Source organism: Rhinoderma darwinii, chromosome 5 (assembly GCF_050947455.1).
Source record: "Rhinoderma darwinii isolate aRhiDar2 chromosome 5, aRhiDar2.hap1, whole genome shotgun sequence".
Lineage (NCBI taxonomy): Eukaryota > Metazoa > Chordata > Amphibia > Anura > Rhinodermatidae > Rhinoderma > Rhinoderma darwinii.
The window spans coordinates 6,852,828-6,873,709 of NC_134691.1; positions in this window are offsets into that span (position 1 = coordinate 6,852,828).

Sequence of the window (20,882 nt, forward strand, 5' to 3'; positions counted from 1 at the left end):
GAGACAACCCTTTTAAATGTAAAATTGTATTCTGCTGTTTGTGAATACTTTACATTGCTTTACTCTTTTTGTACAATTTTGAGTTTTATTATTTTATCTTTTCTCTGAATATTTACAATCATAACTATTTGAAATCAGAATCATAATTTCAAAATTGACCATTGAAAAAAGTAGCACCGTATCTACAGTTTACTGTCAGACATTTGCCCAAAAAGATCATCTCTAATTAACCATTGCAACATGGATGACAATTTATAGTAAATAAATCACTGGCCTCTTTGTGCAGTGAGCCTAGCTAGTCAAGGTGATACTGAACATCCATCGTAGGAAAATTTTTGAGGGGCTATTGATGGACTATATACAGGACTATGTGACAAAAAATAGTATTATAAGTGACAGCCAGCACGGTTTTACTAAGGACAGAAGTTGTCAAACTAACCTGATTTGTTTTTATGAAGAAGTGAGCAGAAGCCTAGACAGAGGGGTCGCTGTGGATATAGTGTTTTTATGAAGAGCTGAGAAGAAGCCTAGACAGAGAGGCTGCTGTGGATTTAGTGTTTTTATGAAGAGGTGAGCAGAAGCCTAGACAGAGGGGCCGCTGTGGATATAGTGGTTTTGGACTTTTCAAAGGCATTTGACACTGTCCCTCATAGACGCCTAATGGGTAAATTAAGGACTATAGGTTTAGAAAGTATAGTTTGTAATTGGATTGAGAATTGTCTCAAGGACTGTATCCAGAGAGTTGTAGTCAATGATTCCTACTCTGAATGGTCCCCGGTTATAAGTGGTGACCCCAGGGTTCAGTGCTGGGACCACTATTATTCAAATTATTTATGAATGATATAGAGGATGGGATTGATAGCACTATTTCTATTTTTGCAGATGACACCAAGCTATGTAATATAGTTCAGTCTAAGGAAGATGTCCGTAAATTACAAGATGATTTGGACACACTGAGAGTTTGGGCTTCCACTTGGCAAAGGAGGTTTAATGTAGATAAATGTAGAGTTAGGCATCTGGGTACCAACAACCTGCAGGCATCATATGTCATAGGGGGAGCTACACTGGGGGTGTCACTTGTTGAGAAGGATCTGGGTGTAATAATCTGCATGCATCATATGTCCTAGGGGGAGTTATACTGGGAGAGTCACTTGCTGAGAAGGGTCTAGGTGAACTTGTAGATCATAGACTAAATAACAGCACAATGTCAATCAGATGTTTCTAAGGCCAGCAAGATATTGTCGTGTATTAAAAGAGGCATGGCTTTAAAAAAGGCTTAGATCATTTCCTAGAACGAAAAAATATCAGGTCCTATGTCAATGTGTAGAATTTTTGTTTCATCCCTTCCCCTTTTCCCATCCCTTGGTTGAACTTGATAGACATGTGTCTTTTTTCAACCGTACTAACTATGTAACTATGGAGAGCATCACTAGTCAAGATGATATTTAACATAGAGAGCCTTACTACTAAAGAGGATACTCAATGTACAGTAGATAGGCCTACTAGTCAGGATAAAATTTAATGCCAATAGCCCTATTGGTCAATATGATACTCAATGTAGATAGCCCTCCAAGCCAAGAAGCCACTCCACTCAATGTAGAGAGCTATACTAGTCTATATGATACTCAATGTATATAGCCCTGCTAGTCAAGATGATACCCAACATCGAGAACATTACTGGTCAACAAGATACAAAATATTGATAGCCCTCCTAGTCAAGATGATACTAAATATAGATAGCCCTCCAAGTCAAGATGGCACTCAATGTAGATAGTCCTATTGTCAAAATGATACTCAATGTACATAGCCCTTCGAGTCAAAAATCAAATAATATAGATCATAGCCCTACTAGTCAAGATAAGAATCAATATAGATAACCCGACTAATTAAAATTATACTTACTATAAATATCTCTACTAGTCAAGGGGATACTCAATGAAGATAGTCCTACTCGTAAAGATGATACTGAATATAGATGGCCCTACTTGGCATGATAATAACCATTATAGAAGTCACTACTAATCAACATAATACTTAATGTATAGAGCCCAACTAGTCTACACCGCGTTCCAAATTATTATGCAAATGTTATTTTTCGCTGATTTTTCTAAATAGTCGATTCAAATGACAGTCAGTATAATCTTCAAGCCATCAACCGTTGGAGTATAAGGGTATGTGCGCACGATAAGTGGCTTTTACGTCTGCAAAGACAGACTGTTTTCAGGAGAAAACAGCTGCGTCGTTTCAGTAAAGGCTCCTCCTCGCATTATGCGAGGCGTCTTTGACGGCCGTAAGTTTGAGCTGTTCCTCATTGGAGTCAATGAGAAACGGCTCAAATTACGTTTCAAAGAAGTGCCCTGCACTTCTTTGACAAGGCAGTCATTTTACGCGTCGTCGTTTGACAGCTGTCAAACGACGATGCAGAAATTACTGGTCGTCGGCACAGTACGTCGGCAAACCCATTCAAATGAATGGGCAGATGTTTGCCGACGTATTGGAGCCGTATTTTCAGGCGTAAATCGAGGCATAATACGCCTCGTTTACGTCTGAAAATAGGTCGTGTGAACCCAGCCTAATGCAAATTTTATTGAACAAATCTTCTAATGATAACAGGTTTTTTTTAGAAGTAAAAAACTCAAAATGCTTCAAATTATTATGCACAACAGAGATCAAAACATTTTAAGGCTATGTTCACACGGGGTATTTTGCCGAGTTTTTTGACGCGGAAACCGCGTCGCAAAACTCGGCAGAAACGGCCCGAGAACGCCTCCCATTGATTTCAATGGGAGGCGTCGGCGTCTTTTTCCCGCGAGCAGTAAAACTCCCTCGCGGGAAAAAGAAGCGACATGCCCTATCTTCGGGCGCTTCCGCCTCGGACCTCCCATTGACTTCAATGGGAGGCAGGAGAAAGCGTATATCTCGCTGTTTTATGCCCGCGGCGCTCAATGGCCGCGGGCGAAAAACGGCGCGATAATTGCCGCGAAAATCGGCGTGCAGGGAGAGGAATATCTGCCTCAAAGTTCCAAACGGAATTTTGAGGCAGATATTCCTCCCCCAAAATACTCTGTGTGAACATAGCCTTAAGGTTGTAAAGAGAACTAAAATGGTAATTTGTTGAATTTGCAGCATCAGGAGGTCATATTTACAGAAATCAAAAGCTCTTTCAACCAAAAAAAACTTAGCAGGCCAAGTTACATGTTAACATAGGACCCCTTCTCTGATATCACCTTCACAATTCTTGCGTCCATTGAATTTGTGAGTATTTGGACAGTTTCTGCTTGAATGTCTTTGCAGGATGTCTCAATAACCTCCCAGAGCTTCTGTTTTGATGTGAACTGCCTCTCACCCTCATAGATATTTTGCTTGAGGATGCTCCAAAGGTTCTCAATAGCGTTGAGGTCAGGGGAACATGGGGGCCACACCATGAGTTTCTCTCCTTTTATGCCCATAGCAGCCAATGACACAGATGTATTCTTTGCAGCATGAGATGGTGCATTGTCATGCATGAAGATAATTTTGCTACGGAAGGCACGGTTCTTCTTTTTGTACGACGGAAAGAAAGTGGTCAGTCATAAACTCTACGTACTTTGCAGAGGTCATTTTAACACCGTCAGGGACCCTAAAGGGGCCTACCAGCTCTCTCCCCATGATTCCAGCCCAAAACATGACTCCGCCACCTCCTTGCTGACATCGCAGCCTTGTTGGGACATGGTGGCCATTCACCAACCATCCACTACTCCATCCATCTGGACCATCCAGGGTTGCACGGTACTCATCAGTAAACAACACGGTTTGAAAATTAGTCTTCATGTATTTCTGAGCCCACTGCAACCGTTTCTGCTTGTGAGCATTGTTTAGGGGTGGCCGAATAATAGCTTTATGCACACTTGCAAACCCCTGGAGGATCCTACACCTTGAGGTTCGCGGGACTCCGGAGGCACCAGTGGCTTCAAATACCTGTTTGCTGCTTTGCAATGGCATTTTAGCAGCTGCTCTAATAATCCTATTAATTTGTCTGGCAGAAACCTTCCTCATTATGCCTTTATCTGAACGAACCCGTCTGTGCTCTGAATCAGCCACAAATCTTTTCACAGTACGATGATCACGCCTAAGTTTTCTTGAAATATCCAATGTTTTCATACCTTGTCCAAGGTATTGCACTATTTCACGCTTTTCGGCAGCAGAAAGTTCCTTTTTCTTTCCCATATTGCTTGAAACCTGTGGCCTGCTTAATAATGTGGAATGTCCTTCTTAAGTAGTTTTCCTTTGATTGGGCACACCTGGCAAACTAATTATCACAGGTGTCTGAGATTGATTACAATGATCCAAAGAGCCCTAAGGCTGGGTTCACACGACCTATTTTCAGACGTAAACGAGGCGTATTATGCCTCGTTTTACGTCTGAAAATAGGGCTACAATACGTCGGCAAACATCTGCCCATTCATTTGAATGGGTTTGCCAACGTACTGTGCAGACGACCTGTTATTTACGCGTCGTCGTTTGACAGCTGTCAAACGACGACGCGTAAAAATACAGCCTCGTCAAAAGAAGTGCAGGACACTTCTTTGGACGTTTTTGGAGCTGTTTTCTCATAGACTCCAATGAAAACAGCTCCAAAAACAGACGTAAAAAACGCCACGAAAACGGCACGAAAAACGCCGCGAAAAATGCGAGTTGGTCAAAAAACGTCTGAAAAGCAGAGTCTGTTTTCCCTTGAAAACAGCTCTGGATTCTCAGACGTTTTTGGTCACTACGTGTGCACATACCCTTAGACACAATACCATCTATGAGTTTCATTGAAAAACTAATAATTAAATGTTTATGACACTTAAATCCAATGTGCATAATAATTTGGAACACGGTGTAGATAATATTTGAGGTAGATAGTCCTTTTATTCAAGATCAAACTGAATATAAATAACCCGACTAGTCAAGATTAACTTTAATTGCCTACTGATGAAACGTGTGAGAACGATGATCCCTATTCCATTATCTAGGAGAATCGTCTATTAAGTGGTTCTCTCGAGTGTTATGGCTGCAGTATTTAGATGAGGGATAAGAGAATGTTATATTTGTATCCACATCTTCTCATCTCTTTCATGAGTTGCACATGAGCACACAGCACTAATCCTCTTAACACGTCTATAAATAAGAGTAATTACTGGTCCAGTTGAGAAGGAACAAGAACTTCTGTCAGATTTTACTGTTCTGTTTCTATTGTTTTAAGGCTTAACTTTATGGCCAAATTATTGAGCATTTATCACCTCCAGGCGCTGAATTTGAGCAAAGACAAATATTTATGATGCGTGTTTAGGTTTTGTTCCATTAATAGTCGGGAATTAAACAACGGGAACATTATCTGTTCTTTTGTGTTCTTCACTTTTTGACACCCTAAAGCTGCTCTGGCAAAGTCCCAGCGCTTACAAGTCTGTATGATGAGAGTGGTGAAATTATATGGAAGTCCTACATCAACGACTACCTGAATAGTAGACCTTTGGGTTATTGTTTTTTTTTTTTTTATTATATGTTTTCCTATTTTGTTTCATTTTGTAATTTTTATTTTTTGCAGAGATTGTATCCTTGTATAGGATGCAAATTATTTCACCCACTACTGAATGACTAGGACTAAAACATTGGCATTACCTACATAGAAAAATAAAGGCACTTTTACACGGGCCAATGATTAGGCAAACGAGCGCTCTTTCACGATCTTTGTCCCGTGTAGACAGGGCCACGATCACTCGAACGAGCAAACGCTCGTTCATCGGCCGATCATATCGTTTATACAGCAGAAAATATTATCACTGTCGGCAGCGCATATCTGTGTAAACTGGGAGACGTGCTGCCGATATGATGGTAACGCATGGGGACAAGTGATCGTAGTAACAAGCACTCGTCCCCATACACAGCTCCTTGTGAAAGCAGCAAATGAGTGCCGATCAACAAGCTGTCTCGTTGATCGGCGCTCGTTGTTGAAAATTGGCAGATGTAAAAAGACCATAACAGCAGAAGTCATGGATTTCAAAATTAAGGACTGATATATATTCCCAAACATGCAATAGATCTGAGTGGTCGGGTCATTATTTCACTCGAAGATAAGAAGGAGCTAAAGGTCCACTTACACCGGCCCATTTTGACCGGAACAAAGAGGGACGATCAACGAGAATGCTCATTACTCCGATCACTCGTCGCCATACATTTCTATCATGTTGGCAGCACATTTTCTGTTGTGCTGCCGACAACCATTGTAGTTTCGGCATTCAAAACTATATAATCAGCTGATGATTGTTGCCCTGTTTAAACAGGGCAATTATCGGGAAAGAGCTCTCTGTGAACGCACGTTTGCCCGATAATTGGACGCTGTAAAAGGGCCTTAAGGGTATGGTCACACAGGGCGGCCCTGACACGACCAACAACTGGCATTATGTATGAGCGGCTGTCAAATACCTCGTTAAGGGGTATTCCGGTTACATGCGCATGCACACCATCGCTCCTTTCATTCTCTATGGGAGCGCCGGAGATAGCCGAGTGCAGTGTTCGGCTTTTTCCAGCGCTGCCATAGAGAATGAATAGGTGGTAAGTTGTTGTAATTTGCAAAATCGTTCGGCGATAAAGGGTGTAATAATTCATGGCCGCACGATATTGCAGATAAAGGGACAATTTACCCGCGTTAACATGCGGCCACTAAAAGTCTGTTTGACAGCTGCACCGAACATGGTGCTGGCGCGGTTGGGACCGTGTCAGGACCGCTCCGTGTGGCCTTACCCTAACAGTCACTGATTGTGTAGGAACACACCCTATTGACAAACAAATGGTGACACCCAGTTGTCAATTTATTCATACATTTCCATGAGGGATAAAAGAGGTACAACTAAAATGCTCTCTATACTACACCAAACAGGAGAGCTGAGAGCTCATCTATACTACACCACACAGGAGAGCTGACAGATCCTCTATACTACACCACACAGGAGAGCTGACAGATCCTCTATACTACACCACACAAGAGAGCTGACAGCTCCTCTATACTACACCACACAGGAGAGCTGACAGATCCTCTATACTACACCACACAGGAGAGCTGACAGCTCCTCTATACTACACCACACAGGAGAGCTGACAGCTCCTCTATACTACACCACACAGGAGAGCTGACAGCTCCTCTATACTACACCACACAGGAGAGCTGACAGATCCTCTATACTACACCACACAGGAGAACTGACAGATCCTCTATACTACACCACAAAGGAGAGCTGACATCTCCTCTATACTACACCACACAGGAGAACTGACAGATCCTCTATACTACACCACACAGGAGAGCCGACAGATCCTCTATACTACACCACACAGGAGAGCTGACAGACCCTCTATACTACACCACACAGGAGAGCTGACAGATCCTCTATACTACACCACACAGGAGAACTGACAGATCCTCTATACTACACCACACAGGAGAGCTGACATCTCCTCTATACTACACCACACAGGAGAACTGACAGATCCTCTATACTACACCACACAGGAGAGCCGACAGATCCTCTATACTACACCACACAGGAGAGCTGACAGATCCTCTATACCACACCACACAGGAGAGCTGACAGATCCTCTATACTACACCACACAGGAGAGCTGACAGATCCTCTATACTACACCACACAGGAGAGCTGACAGATCCTCTAGACTTCACCACACAGGAGAACTGACTGATCCTCTATACTACACCACACAGGAGAGCTGACAGCTCCTCTATACTACACCACACAGGAGAGCTGACAGCTCCTCTGTACTACACCACACAGGAGAGCTGACAGCTCCTCTATACTACACCACACAGGAGAGCTGACAGCTCCTCTGTACTACACCACACAGGAGAGCTGACAGCTCCTCTATACTACACCACACAGGAGAGCTGACAGCTCCTCTATACTACACCACACAGGACAGCTGACAGATCCTCTATACTACACCACACAGGACAGCTGACAGATCCTCTATACCACACCACACAGGAGAGCTGACAGATCCTCTAGACTACACCACACAGGAGAGCTGACAGATCCTCTATACTACACCACACAGGAGAGCTGACAGATCCTCTAGACTACACCACACAGGAGAACTGACTGATCCTCTATACTACACCACACAGGAGAACTGACAGATCCTCTATACTACACCACACAGGAGAGCTGACAGATCCTCTATACCGCACCACACAGGAGAACTGACAGCTCCTCTATACTACACCACACAGGAGAGTCGACAGCTCCTCTATACTACACCACACAGGAGAGCTGACAGCTCCTCTGTACTACACCACACAGGAGAACTGACTGATCCTCTATACTACACCACACAGGAGAGCTGACAGATCCTCTATACCGCACCACACAGGAGAACTGACAGCTCCTCTATCTACACCACACAGGAGAACTGACAGATCCTCTATACTACACCACACAGGAGAGCTGACAGATCCTCTATACTACACCACACAGGAGAACTGACAGCTCCTCTATACTACATACACCACACAGGAGAGCTGACAGATCCTCTATACTACACCACACAGGAGAACTTACAGATCCTCTATACTACACCACACAGGAGAGCTGACAGCTCCTCCATACTACACCACACAGGAGAACTGACAGATCCTCTATACTACACCACACAGGAGAACTGACAGCTCCTCTATGCTAAACCACACAGGAGAACTGATAGATCCTCTATACCACACCACACAGGAGAGCTGACAGCTCCTCTATACTACACCACACAGGAGAGCTGACAGATCCTTTATACTACACCACACAGGAGAACTGACAGACCTTCTATACTACACCACACAGGAGAACTGACAGATCCTCTATACTACACCACACAGGAGAACTGACAGATCCTCTATACTACACCACACAGGAGAGCTGACAGCTCCTCTATACTACACCACACAGGAGAACTGACAGATCCTCTATACTACACCACACAGGAGAGCTGACAGCTCCTCTATACTACACCACACAGGAGAACTGACAGATCCTCTATACTAAACCACACAGGAGAGCTGACAGCTCCTCTATACTACACCACACAGGAGAACTGACAGCTCCTCTATACTACACCACACAGAAGAACTGACAGATCCTCTATACTACACCACACAGGAGAGCTGACAGCTCCTCTATACTACACCACACAGGAGAGCTGACAGATCCTCTATACTACACCACACAGGACAGCTGACAGATCCTCTATACCACACCACACAGGAGAGCTGACAGATCCTCTATACCACACCACACAGGAGAGCTGACAGATCCTCTATACTACACCACACAGGAGAGCTGACAGATCCTCTATACTACACCACACAGGAGAGCTGACAGATCCTCTAGACTACACCACACAGGAGAACTGACTGATCCTCTATACTACACCACACAGGAGAGATGACAGATCCTCTATACCGCACCACACAGGAGAACTGACAGCTCCTCTATACTACACCACACAGGAGAGTCGACAGCTCCTCTATACTACACCACACAGGAGAGCTGACAGCTCCTATGTACTACACCACACAGGAGAACTGACTGATCCTCTATACTACACCACACAGGAGAGCTGACAGATCCTCTATACCGCACCACACAGGAGAACTGACAGCTCCTCTATCTACACCACACAGGAGAGCTGACAGATCCTCTATACTACACCACACAGGAGAGCTGACAGATCCTCTATACTACACCACACAGGAGAGCTGACAGATCCTCTATACTACACCACACAGGAGAACTGACAGCTCCTCTATACTACATACACCACACAGGAGAGCTGACAGATCCTCTATACTACACCACACAGGAGAACTTACAGATCCTCTATACTACACCACACAGGAGAGCTGACAGCTCCTCCATACTACACCACACAGGAGAACTGACAGATCCTCTATACTACACCACACAGGAGAACTGACAGCTCCTCTATGCTAAACCACACAGGAGAACTGATAGATCCTCTATACCACACCACACAGGAGAGCTGACAGCTCCTCTATACTACACCACACAGGAGAGCTGACAGATCCTTTATACTACACCACACAGGAGAACTGACAGATCTTCTATACTACACCACACAGGAGAACTGACAGATCCTCTATACTACACCACACAGGAGAACTGACAGATCCTCTATAGTACACCACACAGGAGAGCTGACAGCTCCTCTATACTACACCACACAGGAGAGCTGACAGCTCCTCTATACTACACCACACAGGAGAGCTGACAGCTCCTCTATACTACACCACACAGGAGAGCTGACAGCTCCTCTATACTACACCACACAGGAGAGCTGACAGCTCCTCTATACTACACCACACAGGAGAGTAGACAGTTCTTTAATATATGGAGAGGAATGTGGCCATTAACATATTTTGAATGCCCATTTTCTCTGTAAATAGTGACAACTCCAGGGGAGCATTCGGGCAATATTAGGAACATAAAAGGGAATTACTCATAATGGATCTAACAGTTCACCACTGTAAATATATTTTTCTACAAGGGAGAAAAGAAAACCTGGACCGCACATCCACTTGCTATACTTGATCTATTGCGGCTCAGCAAAATAAAAATGTACGAACATGACATTCTTAGTAAACATTATGATCAAACTGTATAAGACACTTGCCACTTCACGGCAACCTCTATCAAGTGGGTCCCTACTCTACACTATCTTTCTTTTCTGCCTTGTGGATTAATATATATTATTCTTTGTCTAACTGTGTAGCAGTTGTGTCTCCCATACAGATGTAGCCATCTTTATCTTGACTCTTAACACATTAAATTCACAGTGGCAAAAAACTTGACTTTTTCAATGACTTTTCAGTCATGAAACCATGAAATGCTAAAATGCTGTCTGATTTCAGCCACCACTAGGGGGAGCTCATCTATGGAAAAAGCTGTATGGATTAGAGAATATATTGTAGAATACACTTGTAAGGCGATGGAGTGAGGATTTAGAATGTTCTAAAATGATCATTCGAACCCTTCCCTATTTACTCCCTCTATAGCTTACCATATGTATGCTATTGGCTTAGGACATTATATTTGCCAGGGAAATTTTATAAATAATTTAATAATATATCTTATAGGGGTTGATTCTCTATTTTCCTGATGCAAATAACATACATAAAGCATTGTAGCCCACTAGGCATATTACCAGGAATACAAACACCAACCCCCACCTATATGTATCCCAAGTAGAATGTCAGTATAATTGGGGGTGGGTACCCTGGTTAAATAAATTTGGAAACCACCCATTCAAAAATGACTTCTTTTTTTTGTGACGAAATACCCGGTGGTGACAATCTACTGTCTATCCTACGATCTGTGGTCTCCTATGTGTAGATCTGAAAATCAAGAAACATTAGTTAACTTTTATCACGTTTTATACTCCAATTACATCCAGAGCTGCTTTCCCAACTCCGCTGGTCTGCTTTTACCAAAGTGCAGTGCATTGTGGGAGCACAGATGACAGTTCCATAGTTAGGCCGGATTCACACGAGCGCTGCGCATCTCGGACGTGAAAAACGGTAGTTTTTTACCTCCACGGTGCATCCGTGCTCTGCGCTGCGGGACGCGATGTCACGCATCCCCCATAGATTAGAGTCCATGGGGGATGTGTGAAGCGTGAAAAAATAGGACATGTCCTATTTTCTCATGGACCCTTCACACGGTCCGTTAAAACAACGGTCATGTTAACGGCCACATTAAATTATATAGGTCCGTGCGACGGCGGTTGTATTAACGGCCGACACACGGACGTTTATCACGTTCGTGTGAATAAGGCCTCAGGACTAAGCCATTAGGAGCCATGTCCAAATGTGGAATGCACATAAACCGCCCTCTGGTTCCATCAGAATGGTGAGCGCAGCTTTGGATGTGAGTAGAGTTTTAGCCTTGATGCTACTTATGATTAGTAAATGACAAGTAAAGTATTTTCAAAGTTACTCAACATTCAGGAATATGCCTTTGATCTAGTTCTAAGACTTATTGTGAAGGGAGAAGAATATTCCTGATTTCTTTAAGGACCCAGGAATAATAATAATGTCACAATGATTACACTCAGCTGCTGGGACAGAACCCTCACACCCATCATCTACCCCCACAGAGAACATAAGTCTTATAAGCCTTGTAGCTGAGATTTTCTCGTTATCTCTATGCTAAATAGGAGAAGGCGTCTGCCTGATAATGGATGGATTTACATGGGGCTGTCACTGGGACTTAATGTATAATGCCAGAGATCAGCGGCGATCACAAATATCAGGAGCATCAAAGATTCCAAGAAACCAGCACTGTACAGGTTCCCAGTATCACAATCAATTTGAATAAATCCGGCCATACGCATAAGACTACAACTAGCCGCCATGCTGCCGATCAATTGTATGTCAGATCATTAGTATAAACCATCAACATCAGGACCCGATCAAGGATGGTGGAGACCCCTGGGCAACAAAATTGGTGGAGTCCCCATCGTACCAGAACCCAGACCCCACCTGACCCCTCAATCACTGTCACATATAAGAGAGGTGGTTGAGCATTTGCGTGCCCCCTCTCCACTAAAGTCCACTGAACCACCCCCCCCCCCCCCCCCATATGGCCATTACTATATTCAGCTGTCTCTGTTCCCACCTCAGCATCTAGTGGCCAGCATTGCATTGCGCCCCTAGAAAAAGAAGTACAGAGTATTTCAGAAGAGGAATGTGCTGATCTTGTGAAAGGTCACAGATTGAGAGTTACATAGTGACAGGAGCAAGGGCCTCTCAGCAGCACAGATTGTTTCAGGAGAGGAGTGCATTGATCGTGTGGGAGTTCGCAAATTGAGAGTAACATAGTTAAAGGAGCAGGGTCCCCCAGCCGCACAAAGTATTTCAGGAGAGGAGTGTGCTGATATTGTAGGAAACAGACAGGGAGTTACATAGTGGAAGGTGCAGGATTCCCAGCAGCACAGAGTATTTTAGATCAGCAGAAAGCTGCGACAGAATAAAGCTTTCCCTCTGGACGACTCTTCTTGTCATTAGACAGACAGCGCAGTGTGGCGCTTCAGCCTGAAGGACGCCGTAGTGAAAGATTGAAATAGGAAACTTGACTTTTCACTAATAATTGATATTAATTCTCAGATAAAATTTGCAAACAAGAATTTTCCAGTGTAACTTCAAGAAGAGAAGACGATGCCCCGTTCTATGCTCCAGTATAAATCTGATGTATTCCTGGAAAGTTACATTTCCATCCTTTCAGAGAAAAAAGTTTTTTCTACTTTGTCGCCATCTAGTGGAAAATTGGGGAAATTGAAGCTCCAGTTCTAGATCAAGTACAACTTGTGGTGAAGCTATGTTTGGGCAGGCTAATGCAATGTTCACCAACCTGCAGCTCTCTAAGCCTGCGGCATCAGAGTATGATGGGAGTTATAGTTCTGCAACAGCTGAAGAGCCACAGGTTGGAGATAATGGGCTGGACTAATGCATGACCACTCATATTATTGCTATTACAGTAATATAGCTTTAAAGAGTTTTTTAAATATAGCAGAGCTGAGATTGTCATATGGCACAATTCATGGTGATATCCCAATGTGCAATCTCTGGATTTACACAGGACTGCAGGTAGCCCTACTATATTACAATATAGTGCACCTCCAGATAACTCAAAACTTAAGGAATTAAAGTGCACCACCAGGCAAGAATCAACATTTTCTATTTTTCCCAAGGGCAAATTCATATTTGGTATCCCCATAAATGTTACAAGACATCCAATTAATTAGTTATGGGGATCAGTGAACATATTATACAATGGGGTGCAGTGGCGGATTAATTAGACCATGGGTCCTGGGCTGTTCCACATACTTGGACTCCCCTTCCCCACCGCCGCTCTGCCGTGTCTATGGTGAACACCACATTTCTGTGCGAGCATTGACAAATGGTTGTTACGATTCCCCTTGTCAAAGGGTTGTGTCCCTACATACTGACAGTCTCCAACCTTCGCTGACAGTATCACACTGTGTAGAGACACTTCCTCTTGACAATGTGAATGGTAACACGTATTTGTCTATCAGTCCTGGGTACACAAAGACTTTATGTAGAATACAAGGATTACCTGCAACAGACATGTCAGGAGAGGTGACAGATCCCCTATAGATCCAGTGACTCACAGGTGACGTCTTCTCTAATGGGAGTCGTTTTCTTTTCTTCTCCATCTGACTCAGACAGTTATGGCGACTTCTCCTGATGAGACATCTTTGCCCATCACTTCTGCAGTCATTTCCAGCCTCTATAGAAACACAAAAATTCAGACACCAAGGCCCAGGACCCTACATTAAAGGGGTTGTCCGGGCAGAGACCGTTTTTTATACTGATGACCTATCGATGTGCCCGGACAACCCCTTTTACTCAGACTAATAAATTTGGACCCCAGACTAGATCATATAATACATACAGACCCCAGACCTTCTAAACTATTGCAGTCCCCAGACCAGACCCCCCTAAACAAATACAGACCCCAGAACAAGCACCCTGAATATATACAGACCTCAGACAGGACCCCTAAATGCAGACCCCAGGCCCGACCCCCTACACTAATAATGACCCCAGACCTGACTCCCTTAATACAGACCCCAGACCAGACCCCAAAATAAAGACCCATAAACTAATACAGACCCCAGAACAGACCCCTAATACAGACCCCAGAGCAGACCCCCTAAATACAAACACCAGACCCCCTAAATACAGACACCAGACCTCAAACTAATACAAACCCCTAAATACAGACCCCAGACCTGACTCTTTTAAGTAAAACAGAACCCAGATCAGACCCCTAAATAAAGACCTCAGACCTCAAACTAATATAGACCCCATAAATACCGACCCCAGACCCCTAAATATACAGACCCTAAACCCCTTAAACTGATACAAACCCAAGACCAGACTCCCTAAATACAGACCCCTTAAAATAATACAGACACCAAACCTCTTACATACAGTCCCAAACCAGGCCCCCTAAATACAGACCCCCACACCTGACCCCCTAAATACAGACCCCTTAAACAAATCCATCCCCTTAGGCCCTGCTCACACAGAGTTTTTTTACACATTTAAACACCGCGCCAAAAACCGTCCGAAAATGCCTCCATTGATTTCAATGGGAGGCGGACGCGTTTTTTTACTGCGAGCGGTAAAAACGCTTGTGGTAGAAAGAAGTAACATGCTCTATCTTCGGACGTTTACGCCTCTGACCTCCCATTGACATCAATGGGAGGCCATGAAAACGCCGCTAAAAACACAGTGAAAATCGTGGCAAACCGTAATTTTGAGGCAGAATTTTCCTCCTGCAAAAAACTCTGTGTGAACTCAGTCTTATACCCACATAGCAGCTCTCCTCAGTCTTCTCTGTGGAGTTTTGCTGCTGCTCATGGAGCTGCGGTCATGTGACCTTATGTCTAACGGTCCTTTTGCAGGACATACGCAATGCAGTTTCGTTGCGGTGTTTGCTGCGACAAAACTACAATGTACTTTGGGCGGCCATGGGCCCCCCGGGAGCCTCGGGCCCCGGGCAGACCCCCAAAATGCCGTATGATAATCCGCCATTGATGGTGTGGAATACAAGAGTGACTGTGTGAATCATGGTGACCATTATAAGATAAGTTATTGCGCCCCCAACCCACTACTTGTGTGATACATAAAACGAATTCCTTTTTGCGCTGCATAAAAAGTTGGAGTACAAGTTTTGTCCACTAGATGGCGAGGTGATACAACAATTTTTATCTACAAGCTCCATCCCACAATATAGAGCAGCCGCAGTACATGCCTTGTCCACTAGATGGCGCGATGATACAACAGTTTTTATCTACAAGCTCCATCCCACGATATAGAGCAGCCCCAGTGCAGTACATGCCTTATCCACTAGATGGCGAGATGATACAACAGTTTTTATCTACAAGCTCCATCCCACGATATAGAGCAGCCCCAAAGCAGTACATGCCTTGTCCACTAGATGGCGAGATGATACAACAGTTTTTATCTACAAGCTCCATCCCACGATATAGAGCAGCTCCAGTGCAGTACATGACTTGTCCACTAGATGACGCGATGATACAACAGTTTTTATCTACAAGCTCCATCCCACCATATAGAGCAGCTCCAGTGCAGTACATGCCTTGTCCACTAGATGGCGAGATGATACAACAGTTTTTATCTACAAGCTCCATCCCACGATATAGAGCAGCCCCAGTGCAGTACATGCCTTGTCCACTAGATGACGTGATGATACAACAGTTTTTATTTACAAGCTCCATCCCACGATATTGAGCAGCCCCGGTGCAGTACATGCCTTGTCCACTAGATGGCGGGATGATACAACAGTTTTTATCTACAAGCTCCATCCCACGATATAGAGCAGCCCCAGTGCAGTACATGCCTTGTCCACTAGATGGCGCGATGATACAACAGTTTTTATCTACAAGCTCCATCCCACGATATAGAGCAGCTCCAGTGCAGTACATGCCTTGTCCACTAGATGGCGCGATGATACAACAGTTTTTATCTACAAGCTCCATCCCACGATATAGAGCAGCTCCAGTGCAGTACATGCCTTGTCCACTAGATGGCGCGATGATACAACAGTTTTTATCTACAAGCTCCATCCCACGATATAGAGCAGCTCCAGTGCAGTACATGCCTTGTCCACTAGATGGCGCGATGATACAACAGTTTTTATCTACAAGCTCCATCCCACGATATAGAGCAGCCCCAGTGCAGTACATGCCTTGTCCACTAGATGGCGCGATGATACAACAGTTTTAATCTACAAACTCCATCCCACGATATAGAGCAGCCCCAGCGCAGTACATGACATATCCAGTAGATGGCGCGATGATACAACAGTTTTTATCTACAAGCTCCATCCCACGATATAGAGCAGCTCCAGTGCAGTACATGCCTTGTCCACTAGATAGCGCGATGATACAACAGTTCTAATCTACAAACTCCATCCCACGATATAGAGCAGCCCCAGCGCAGTACATGCCTTGTCCACTAGATGGCGCGATGATACAAAAGTTTTTATCTACAAGCTCCATCCCACGATATAGAGCAGCCCCAGTGCAGTACATGCCTTGTCCACTAGATGGCGCGATGATACAACAGTTTTAATCTACAAACTCCATCCCACGATATAGAGCAGCCCCAGCGCAGTACATGACTTGTCCACTAGATGACGCGATGATACAACAGTTTTTATCTACAAGCTCCATCCCACCATATAGAGCAGCTCCAGTGCAGTACATGCCTTGTCCACTAGATGGCGAGATGATACAACAGTTTTTATCTACAAGCTCCATCCCACGATATAGAGCAGCCCCAGTGCAGTACATGCCTTGTCCACTAGATGACGTGATGATACAACAGTTTTTATCTACAAGCTCCATCCCACGATATTGAGCAGCCCCGGTGCAGTACATGCCTTGTCCACTAGATGGCGCGATGATACAACAGTTTTTATCTACAAGCTCCATCCCACGATATAGAGCAGCCCCAGTGCAGTACATGCCTTGTCCACTAGATGGCGCGATGATACAACAGTTCTGATCTACAAACTCCATCCCACGATATAGAGCAGCCCCAGCGCAGTACATGCCTTGTCCACTAGATGGCGCGATGATACAAAAGTTTTTATCTACAAGCTCCATCCCACGATATAGAGCAGCCCCAGTGCAGTACATGCCTTGTCCACTAGATGGCGCGATGATACAACAGTTTTTATCTACAAGCTCCATCCCACGATATAGAGCAGCTCCAGTGCAGTACATGCCTTGTCCACTAGATGGCGCGATGATACAACAGTTTTTATATACAAGCTCCATCCCACGATATAGAGCAGCTCCAGTGCAGTACATGCCTTGTCCACTAGATGGCGCGATGATACAACAGTTTTTATCTACAAGCTCCATCCCACGATATAGAGCAGCCCCAGTGCAGTACATGCCTTGTCCACTAGATGGCGCGATGATACAACAGTTTTAAACTACAAACTCCATCCCACGATATAGAGCAGCCCCAGCGCAGTACATGACATATCCAGTAGATGGCGCGATGATACAAAAGTTTTTATCTACAAGCTCCATCCCACGATATAGAGCAGCCCCAGTGCAGTACATGCCTTGTCCACTAGATGGCGCGATGATACAACAGTTTTTATCTACAAGCTCCATCCCACGATATAGAGCAGCCCCAGTGCAGTACTTGCCTTGTCCACTAGATGACGCGATTGTCGTGGAAATCCATCGCTCAAAATATATTAGACTGAAATTTATACGAGTCCCAACAGACTCTCAAGGCCAGACTCCATTAGTCAGTATCCTAATTAGGATATTTCACCGATATATATAGAGAGAGGAGAAGAAAACACACAGACACGCTGAAATGTTCAAAATGCTCCTCTGAAGGATTTATTACCAAACTCAAACTGTTAAACTGAAATTCAGAAGGGGTGTAGGCTTGAGGTAAACCAATCAGAGACAATGTAACAATATTTGTTATTCAGTAAAAAGCATACAATAAAATACATCCCAGATACATCATTATAATTCTTCACACATTATGTTTACAAGTTTCTTATCTCTCTTTTGGACAGAATGTCCTCGTGGAGACCTTTCTTCACGCGTACTTGCAACCCTCCCATCTCCAACTTCGCATGGGAACCAAGGTCAAAGATAAAACATACGAAATCAACATTACTTGTATTAAAGGAACAATGACTTTTCTATTCACTATAAAAGAACCAAGATTGGAACTCCAGACAAGATGGCCGCTGCACGAAACTAAATCATTTAAACATTATCATCACTTTCACATATTACATATCTTAGTAATTCGGCATCCTGCTTGATAATTCACAATGTAATTTCATACAGAGAATATAAGCAAATAAATCATCCTTCACAAACATCCCTTTTTCTCATATTAAATTACAGAAATTATATATTATGATTATGAAACTCAAGCAATATATCAATAGGGCCACAACTAATATGATGCCATCACCAATGTCTGGTTAGGGTAAATCATGTACATCATCGTCCTCTTCTTCTCCTGTCTTCTGATTAAAACACTTGATACTGCTGATGGATTCACTCAGGTTTTTGGTCCTTACTTTGAACTTTGCTGATGTCATCAGGACTTGGTTTGGTCCTTCTCATCTTTCAGACCCCGTCTCTTTTAGGTTATGTCACCTTGCTGTACACAACACCTCATGCTGTGAGCCTGGGGTGAAATCCCACGTAGGCGGATTAGTGGAGTGTTATTGTGACGCCACAAACCCTCCGCTAATCTGTCTTCTTCCTCCGGTAAGTTACTTGTCTGGGCGGCTGCTTGGAATTGTGACACTGTCGTCAGTTCATGACAAACGCGTTGTACTGGCTCCGGCTGCGCCTGCCGCAACTCAGTAATGGAGTTCATTGTATTAAAAATCTTTTAGTTCATGTTTAATGGCACTTGCTGGGGAACCCCAACCCTTGTCAATTGTTAAAATAAATACTAATCTGGTGATAACATCTACGTACTATAAAAGTTGTTCTAAGTACATACAATAACAATGTCAGGCCCTTAAACTAAATCAAACAAACACCTTTTATATAAGAAAAACTTCTCTGTTCCAATGGACAGGGCACCTAGAAGATGTGTAATTATTGGGTACATTTCATTTGCACTTGGTGTCACACTTTCCAGCAGGATTTGTACCTTGATCTGAGCTGATTGCCTGGAACATTTCCAGCTCACCAAAATATACACAGATTCCACATGTTTATCTGACAAATGTCGCAAACCAATTTTTCTTACTCTAATTTGTATTGCATGGGAAGGCCTCTCAAGGTCTGTTCTCTTTGTGGGAGGCGGGTATGATAAGGTTGGCACCGGTCTGCCAGGACTGTTCTGTAGGCAAATCAAACAGCTCTAACAGAATTTAGCAGCAACAGCTGTAAAGCCTGGGACATACCAATTAGATCTTACCACATCGATCCTTGCAATCTTGGGGCATATGTGAGGTCATACACCATCAATGCAAAAGCCATCAAGAGTGCCTTGGGTGTTACCGGTTCACGTTCCCTCATCCGTCCACATTCTGTTAGAATCTGGTTCTCACGCCTTCCGCTCCCAGTTGGACTCTTCCTGTGGAGAACAAGCTTTTTCATTGTATAAACATGAATTGATCTTAATCAAATAATTAATTTGAAGAAAAACATTAACAAATAACATCTTTACATCAAACGTTCACATTGAGCAATAACTAGAAATGCTACATGCAAACTCATTTTTCTTCTTTATATATATATATATATATATATATATATATATATATATATATATATACATAAATATACACACACACACAAACACTGCACAGAATTTTCCTTTCACAATAACAACGACAAAAAAACAAATAACTAAAAATGTTTTCAAATGGGAATATTCCACTTCTGTACCTTTTATCTGACGCATGACTCTAATAGTCCAATGCTAAGGCTGGTCCAGAACTTTACATAAAACTTAACCTCAGTATTTAATATTCCCACAACACTTCTTAAATACAATTATTAAACAAACTAACTTTGGAATAACATCTAGAGAACTGCTGATATCTTATTGTACAAACATCAGGTCAATACTTGGGATAACACTGTTCCCCTGTCACTTACACACAACGTCTGCAGTGGGGAAGATACCGGCCGGGCTTCAGGTCTCCCTGAGAACAGATCTACACACACGAGCACATTGTCATACACTTCTACCTCGGGTAGTTGTATGTTCTGCA